At 45.8% G+C, this 9,637-nt stretch overlaps 1 protein-coding gene across 1 annotated transcript in view; it reads right to left on the reverse strand.

Annotated features, from left to right (window-relative positions):
• The window catches only part of lamb2l (laminin, beta 2-like), a 121,954-nt gene extending 112,606 nt beyond the window's left edge, over window positions 1–9,348 (reverse strand). The window contains exon 1 of the mRNA XM_063207954.1: window positions 9,257–9,348. The gene's annotated coding sequence lies outside the window, so the exon portion shown is untranslated. The remainder of the gene's footprint in view (window positions 1–9,256) is intronic.
• Between the last annotated feature and the right edge of the window lie 289 nt (window positions 9,349–9,637).

The raw sequence follows: 9,637 nt of genomic DNA on the forward strand, positions 1-9,637 counted from the left end.
GAAGCGTAGATAGCAATAGGTCAGATGTGTAGCTTATTTATGTATTTATTTTTTAGGCAGGTCTTTTACACTGTGCACCACACTTCTCCATTGCACTTTTGTCTTTTTAAATCTTACTCTGTGCAAACTCCCTAATCCAAAATGTATTTATTCATGCACTATTTATTATTTTAATCCCTTATCTTTTACCTTTTATGAGTTTTATATATATTTATAGTGTACTGTGGAAGTGTGTGTGTCTCTCTCTGTGTGCTACTACTGCTGCAACACAATTGCCCAAACTGGGACAAATAAAAGCTACTTGATGTGACTAGGAGGAGTCTATACTACTGCTATCACCAGCTGCAAACTACTAAAACTCATATGAGGCCATGGGAACAGGAGTATTGGATGGACCACCCACCCCAGAACCACAGCAAATAGTTTAGGAGACAGGCGACGTGCAGATTTGAGAAATATTCAACACCTTTTTATGGCAGCGTGTTCATCCCTCCTGGCTTGTTCTCAGGAATGTGAAAAGATGGATCGCACACAGATTCTTCTTTATAATTTAATTATTTTTTTTACATAGCAGCAGAAAACAGACAAACATTTCGAGTGTTGCCTGTTTTCTGCTGGAATGTAAAAAAATAAACATTAAAAAAAGAAGAGAAGAAGAACCTGAGTGTGATCCACCTTCTCACATTCTATGATTAATCAACTGCAGACGCACCACACGGAGGAGTGTAGTGCATTACTACTTATTCTCAGGACTGGAAACATTTTGACATGGACACAGGATTAATTTACAGAGGGCCAGATAAGGTTAACATGCTGCAACTGCAACTGCAATAGCTCCAAATTGCAGCATAAATCTCAAGGAGTGGCAGCTTTCCGCGGTTGCGCAACTCTCCATGGAGACGGGAATGCCAAACGCGAATCGGAGTGGAAAAGCCTCGATCGACCAGCGGTGAACTGACAACTTCACACACGTTGGTGGGTGGATATTGGACTGCGCTTTGCCTCGCAGTGATCAGCTAGTGTCGTGAGGATTCCGTTTTGCCACTAAGCGAGTTCAACACTCCTCACTCCTCCACGGGAGCGCAGGTCTTCCCTATGATCATCTGACTTTTTCACAACAGCTGCGCCAGTGCCACGCCTACGTTCACTTCCCAGAGATTCACATTGTTGTTGAGTCTACACAGCTATGGACAATTAAGAAAACTACTTTTATTTTATGATGTATAATTAATTTATGTAATTTATATTTTTCTGCACATATGGAGTTACCAACTCTCATTTCACTGCATGCTAGCTTAAGCTAGGGTTGTATGTGACAAATAAATTACTCTTACTCTTACTCTTACTCTTACTCTTAAACCACCCCACTGTATTCAATATGCTAGCCTCCCTAAGATGCCTGACTCACCCTCAACCAGCTATCAAATCTCCAGCTGATGATTCAGTTCTGTACAAAACACTTCTGTTTATTTGTCATTTGTGTGTGTGTGTGTGTGTGTGTGTGTGTGTGTGTGTGTGTGTGTGTGTGTGTATGTGTGTGTGTGTATGTGTCTGTGTGTGTGTGTGTGTGTGTGTGTGTGTGTGTGTGTGTGTGTGTGTGTGTGTGTGTGTGTGTGTGTGTGTGAGAGAGAGAGAGAGAGAGAGAGAGTGAGTCTGTCTGCCTGCATCCTTTCACTCACCTTTTTAAGAGATAACCTGCCATCTATCAGGACTCTGCATCTCTCCCTGAAAAAGAAAACAAGTCTGCAGTAGGCTCCACAGCCTCCACTTCCTGCCTGCGTGCCTGCGTGCCTGCCATGCAGACATGGGAGTTAATCTTTAACCAGACTCACAGACTGCGGGCGGCACACCTGAACGCCACACAGTGAGCTCAGAACCCTGCGCCCTTCCCTTCCCTTCCCTTCCCTTCCCTTCCCTTCCCTTCCCCTCTCTTCTCTTCTCTTCTCTTCTCTTCTCTTCTATTCTCTTCTATTCTCTTCTATTCTCTTCCCTTCCCTTCCGTTTTCTTCTCTTCTCTTCCCTTCCCTTCCCTTCTCTTCCCTTCCGGAGGGCAAGACAGAACAGTAGCCCCGAGGAGAAGAGACACGTGAGGCCCTGGCAAGGCACACAGCCTTCACACACACACACACACACACACACACACACACACACACACACACACACACACACACACACACACACACACACACACACACACACACACACACACACACACACACACACACACACACACACTCCACACACACTGACAAGGCAGCCTCCAGTCCTGAAGGATTTGACAGATATGGGAACTTTTCATCTGACAAAGGTGATGTGATGCTGACATTAGACTACAGACCGTATCTGTACACCGCATGTGGCTGTAACATGATATGTAAATAATGTACTGTCTATTACAAAAGTGTTTAACATAAAAACGTATATATTTTTACATAGTTTACACGTTACAAAGATTGTAACGGAGATTGTAAACAAGACTGTATGCATATAATGTCTATGGACATGAAATATTTTGCACAACAGTCACACGATTGCTTGCAATTACGATATGATGTAAGAAGTTTAGGTTTCTACCGTCATCTAGCAGCTCGTCATCATTTTCTTTCATTTCAGCTGCTTTTCTGTACTTTACATTTCATTGCGGTAAGATGTGCAGAAAAATGTTCCACTGCGACCTAATCTCTTTTGCAGTTGTCTCAGGGTGAAGTCAGAATGGAGCAATACGGGCCGTGCTGGCACAGGGCCCTACCGGTAGGGCCCAAACGGTAGGGCACTTGGTCACTACACCGGCAGGGTTGCCAGATGAGGCTGATGATTTCCAGCCCAAAAAATGCTCAAAACCCGCCTAGAAGCACAAAATCCTGCCCAGTTCTATTGATTTCTATGGCGGAAATTGGGCGTTTTTTTCTGCTAAATGCCATTTTTACCCGCACACGGCCATCCTAAGCAGCCCAATTGGGCGGGAAACAGCCCAATCTGGCCACACTGTACACCGGTGACCCGGGTTCAACTCCTGCCAGGGTCATTTGCCACTCCTTCCCCAAATTCATCTCTCCTCACTCATTTCCTGTCCCTCTCGCACTGTCCTATCAATAATAAGGTTTTTTTTGTTTGTTTTTTTTAAACAGAATATATATGGTAACACTTTACTTGACGCCGGTGTCATAAGCATGTCATTACATTGTCATAATAGTGTCATGACACAGTCATAGATGAGTCATAAACATTATTATGTCCATGTCATAAACATTTTATGACTTTTGGCCTTAAGTGACATTCGATTATGTCTTGCCATAACCGAATGTCACTTAGGGCCAACAGTCATAAAAAAAATGGAGCAATACAGAGTTGCCACATGACAGAGCCAGGACACACAAGGCCACACAAGGACAGAATGACGAACTCCATCAGTTGTTATGGGAACCAAAATAAAAGCATTCTTTAATAACAGCATTCTAATAACAACAGGCTAAGCGCTACCTGCTGCTACTGAAGGAACCGCTATTACCCGTAAACCTTCTCCCTGTCCTTAGTAGTGCCATTATGACCAAGCCATTCGTCCATTTAAAGAGTTATTATTATATATAATGAGTACACATTGCACAAGGCATAAGGACAAATTGCATGAATAAATCAAAATCTTCTGAGGACAAGCATCATCCAGTCTAAATCTGATATCGGAAGAAGTCTCTCACTCGAAGACATAAAATCAAGTTTCCAACAGTAAAACCAAACTGCTTTGATTACAGTAATATGACCTAGATAAATGACAATCATCGCAGACAAATCAAACAAAACAAAAAAAGACCCCGTTTTTGCTGAGCAACCCTACAGTTAAACACACAAAAAAATCCATGATTGGCTCTGGGACAAACTTGGCCGCAGATGTAAGAGAATGATGACAGACAAGAGGCACAGGATATTTCAGCCGGTTCTGAAAGGGCATTTTATTGATTTCCTGTGATTGTGGGAGACACCCCAAACACAATCAACGGCTTCCCTAAACAGCAGCTTGATGCATAATGACATCATCACTTAGCCTTAGCCCCTTGGTGCAGAACCTATGTTATAACCAGAGAGAGTAGAGAGAGAGAGGTTCCATTGGCCCATTGTTTCCGAGTTCTATAATTGCAAGGGGGAGGAGGAGGGGGATCCCCCTTTAGGCAGACCTAGGCAGACCTAAGGACTGTTCTATTCAGTATTATGACACGCCCCTTTTGGCAGACAGGAACCTGGTCATGTTAGGTGTCCATAGCAACGTCTTACATTGGCATATCTCTATATACTTAAAGAATCTCTGTTATAACCTTATTGTCACCAAAATTGTAATGAGACAGTCTGCTACTTATGGCTCTCAGTAATGGCATAGTGTGACGGAGGTCTTCCTGCACCTGTTCGTCCCCCTCGGGACACGAACTTGCGACCTCGTCAACTGCATCGAAAAAGGGGAAATGGGAGGCACAGTACGATACAGCTGGACTAAAAGACCAGTCCTCCAGCCCAACGGCATCGACACTGTATGAGGGTATCGGGAGGGAGGTTGACTAACGTTCCACGCTAACTCTGCTAGTTAGCCTCCGTTACAATAGCAATGTTGTTATGATGTAGTTGAGACAAATCGACACTGTAAAAAAAGTGCCACACAGAAGCTTCCGTTTACCATTGTGGTTCTCCAAATGTTCCCTAAAACAAAACTATTGGTGACTAATTAGTTCTTGACGTTTTCTTGAAGATTCCTCCTCCCACACACCTGACGAAGATCCCTGGGTGTCCGAAACATTGCAAGTTTTACCAAATAATTAAATAAATTTAATTTTTGGAGAGCAGTGGCTGTGTGCAGACCTACGTCTTTCCATCGTCACTGTCATTATTGCCTGTCACCTGCAAAAGGTCACTACTTTAGGGTGGTCATGGGTAAGCGGTTTGGGCGTCAGACTTGTAGTCCAAAGGTTGCCGGTTCGACTCCCGACCTGCCAGGTTGGTGGGGGGAGTAATTAACCAGTACAAAAAAATGCTCAAAATCTGCCTGGAGGTGTAAAATCCCACCCAATTCACTGCAGCAGAGGAGGCTCTGTAGCTAGCCAGTACTGTTGTTTGGCATTCCGCTGACATGACCCTCAAGACGGTGGCAAAGTCCAGCACAAACAAGCCATTCGCATGACTGGTGTGGGTCATCCCGTGTGTGTGTGTGTGTGTGTGTTTCTGTGAGTGAACGTGCCTGTCTGTGTGTGTGTGTGTGTGTGTGTGTGTGTGTGTGTGTGTGAGAGAGAGAGAGAGCGTTAACAGGTAGTAGCAGCAGTACTGGTGAACCTGAAGGGCCTCCCTTCAACTCAGGACTTAAGACTCGTGGAACTCCTTAACCTCCGTTGATGGCCATGGCAACCAGGCCAAAGGTCGTCCCCGAGCCGATTAAAGCAATCCTAAGCCAAGAGAGGGAGAGAGAGGCCCGCTGCTTTCCCATAGCCCTTCCCAACCGCCAGTGGTGGCGGGTGGATCTACCCATCTTGGGGCCCTAGGCAACACTATGGACATGGGGCCCTCCATAGCTATTTTGCTGGTATTGTTAACCTTAAAGAAGCTGACTGCTGGGGGGCCCATAGAGATAGCAGATTTGGTGGGGCCCGGGGTGGTTCTACTACATTTTGGGGTCCTAGGCAAAACTATGGACATGGGACCCTCTGGAGCTATTTTGCTGGTGTTTACCATGGAGAAGCTGACTGCTGGGGCTTTCACTTCACAAAGATTTGTGAAGTGAAAGCGAAAGCCCAACTGGGAAATTATGCCAACTCCCATTGTCATTGTGACACAGCACTCCACAGCACACACATGTACACTGCACACAACAAAAAATGCATTTATGCCTCATCCATGCAAGGGGACAGCCCCCAATGGTGCCCAACAGGTGGGGCCCAAGGCAATTGCCTAGTCTGTCTATGGGTAAAGCCGGCTCTGCCCACCGTTCCCACTGGCTGCATTGGGGAAAAGCCAAATGCCAGGAGGGAGCTGGAGCTGGAGCCAGGGCTGGAGCCAGGGCTGTGGGGGTTTGGCAGGAGGGGTTTAGCCTGGCTCTCGTGCAGACCCTTAGTGCTTCGTGCAATCGTTACACTTCGTGAGCTCGCACGAGGAATGAATATCCATCTGCGTGAGAACCAGGTTAGGAGGGGTTGGGGTGTACCAGGGAAACTATTCCTTTTTTTAACTTCTTTTTATTTTCATTTATTAATTACAGTCATACATAACAATAAGTCCACAGCACAGGGGCACTATTCCAAAAAAAAGACTCTCTACTCTCATCATATACAATAGCAGAAACACAGACAAGCATATCGGACGGACAGACTGGACGGCGGACAGACGGACAGAAAGACTCTTGCACAGATGGATATTTTTTTCACATTCAGAACGAAGCAATACTGATCAACTGTCAGGAGCAGGAGAAATATGAACTCAACTACTGTAGATATACACCAACATGTAGCCTGCCATTGACTCATAGCCCTGTGTGAGTTATTGCTGTAGCGAGGTATTGTGCGTCATAGCGTTATACCGCTCATTAGCAGGTAAGTAGCCTACTTTTGTTACAGTAAAGGCACCTGTTGACGGCAATCCAACTGAAAAGAGGAGGAGGGAGGAGATAAAGAAGATCGCAATAGATGAAACAGAAGATGAGGAGGAGGGAAGAGATAAAGAAGATCGCAATAGAAGAAACAGAAGATGAGGGGGGGCGTGGGGGTGCGGGGGCGCTGTGGCGCAGCGCGCTAAGCCCCCCACATTTGGGCTTGCATGCCCACGGGGACCCTGGTTCGAGTCCGGCCAGGGTCATTTCCCGATCTCACCCCGTCTCTCTGTCCCACTCACTTCCTGTCACCATCTCAGACTGTACTATCAAATAAAGGCATAAAATATATATTTAAAAAAAAGAAAAGAAACAGAAGATGAGGAGGAGAGAGAAGATAAAGAAGATCGCAAATAAAAGAAACAGAAGATGAAGAGGACCGTCAACACTCCTTCATTGTGAACCATTGTCTCAAACTAAAAATGTACTTCACATTACATATATGTTGATCCTTCCATTCAACATAACAAGGGAGTACCGGTAATCCTCGCCCATTCCAAACATCACCCCCATAACCCCCATCATTACCACCTGAATACTAACTTGCTGCCATTATGAATTGACCAAAACCCTTTATCCACACACCATGTTTTCCTCAAATCTTTGAGAAGAAGAGAAAGACGAAGGGAAGGAAACCCGGCCGGCGTACGGTATCTGCCTGCCCGGCTCCTATGGTTTTCAAAGTGGGGGCCGGGGACCCCTGGGGGGCCGCGAAGTGTTGCTAGGGGGGGCGTGGCAGGAAAAGCATAGCAAAACAAAATAAATATTTCAAAAAATTGAATAACTAATGCACACCAAAATAAACCAATAAGATTAACAATATTCCCATTAGTTAAGAAATGCATTATAATAATCTTGCATGTCTGAACATTACTATATTAAGTTATTATTTTATACATCCCAGTGAGGCACTGACTAACAGTCCTAGACTATGGTTGTAAAAGGGGATGTACAGAAAAGTAGTCTGGCACGACCCATGTACAGTAAGGGGGGCCTTTGCTGGAATATAGCCTACCGGGATATGAGGGGGTCTTGCCATAGTAAAGTTTGGGAACCCCTGTCCTATGCTATGTCCCCTCCTGTGACCAGCGCCTCTGTTGCCCTCTAATCCTGAGGAATGCAGGCCACGGTGTCAGTGTTCAGGCAGCACTGGGCTACTGAGCTGCGGTACACTATGGTGGCTTCAGCCTGCAGTGCCACCGGCCACAGTGTTGCCAGATTGGGGCGGTTTCCTGCCCAAATGGGCTGCTTAGGATGGCGGGTAAAAATGGCACTTGGGCGAGTTTTTCTGCCGATTTATGGTCATAGAAATCAATAGAATTTAGTTCAAATTGAATCAATTGAATTTAGTTCAAATCATCAGTCTCACCTGGCAACCCTGACCAGGGGGAGAGAGAGAGTCAGAGCGACCAGAGCGGAGAGTAGAGAGCAGGAGGGCAGGGCCTGGGGCCCCCTTGGCTACAGGTTGCTGTGGTGGGCCCCCCGAAAAGAAAAATTTCGCGACAAATCTACATGGACAGTGTGATATTTACGAGCTAGGAATTAAGGATAGCATGTTTACCAGCGCTACTCCCACACGACACATGGATTTTTCAGTATTGCATCCTGTCACAATTCCGCAATTTTTTACTTTTGGCCAATCAGGGCCCCCCTGGCAGATGAGGGCTCCCAGCCATATCTAGCCTGTGCATTAATGGCACTGATGGGGGCACCCAGAGCCATGGCATGCTGGAACACAAACCCCACATGTGCACCACTTCACACACCACATGTGTCATCACCACACTACTAACAGCACTATTGATTTAACACACGGGCAGTGATGTGCCACAGCATCAGCATGAAATTGACAGTATTCACCAACTAATATCCAGACAGAGATATAGCGGCCTTATACAAAGATTAGACAAGCAGTGTGTGTGTGTGTGTGTGTGTGTGTGTGTGTGTGTGTGTGTGTGTGTGTGTGTGTGTGTGTGTGAGAGAGAGAGAGAGAGAGAGACAGACAGACAGACAGACAGACAGACTGGCAGACTGGCAGCATGATACAGGGCATGAGCCAGCGTCTGCGCCCGAAAACGAATATGCTCCATAAAAGGTGTCATCCTTTTTGCACATCAAACACACAGCCAGAGGGATAGGCAATACAGTGTCATTTTGTATCACTTCACCTAATACCATAAAAAACAAACACATAATCATGAGCAAACATCAGATGCAAAGACGTCAAAAACGTGTTTTCATTTCTTTTTCCGTGACAAAGTAGCCTACGCTGCTGATCTGCCGGGAACACATTGCCTGCACAACGCGCGCGCACTCACGCTCAGAACTTTATGAAGTGCAACACGTGCATGTATCTTACATGTTGTTTTGAAAAGTAATTACAAAAAATAAGTAAGCTACTAAGTATGGGGTGGTATAGACATATTCATGACATGTCTAATTAACTAACGGCATAACCACGTTGCCATAGCCTACACGAACTAGGACAAATTCTTAGCCCACCCTCGTCTCCTCAATCAAGGTCAAAGTTGGACCGTAAACTTTGCGAAAACTTGGCTTTCGCCCAAAATCCATGTTCAAGTTCACCCACCGTAAAGCGAAAATAGAGCAATAGCTCGAGGGCGTTAACACAAATCTCACCTGTTGATTCTGGACTCGGTGCGCGCGGGGTAGGATGTGCCTCGGGGCAGCTTCTGCTCTATTCCACCTGCTTAAATTCCTAGTACTTTGGTCGACGGGACAGCAACTGTTTGGGAGGAGCCGAGCCTCATGCAGCGGTCCTATCTGAGCTGAATTTCAGGCAGGTAAAGAATTTTCAAGACAGCAGGGGAGTCGCCTGTCGCCAGAGTGGTAGTGTGTCCGACAAACAGACCGTTGCCGCCCTCGCCAGTAACATGGAAATAGTTGAGAAGCCATTCACCCCTTCAGTGTTCTCCGGCTAACTTTATATCGTGACTTGCACGGGTGTGTGGAGTTTATAACAGTGCAATAACAGCCATCTAGGCAACTGCGCCATGACTG

Source organism: Engraulis encrasicolus, chromosome 10, assembly GCF_034702125.1.
Source record: "Engraulis encrasicolus isolate BLACKSEA-1 chromosome 10, IST_EnEncr_1.0, whole genome shotgun sequence".
NCBI lineage: Eukaryota > Metazoa > Chordata > Actinopteri > Clupeiformes > Engraulidae > Engraulis > Engraulis encrasicolus.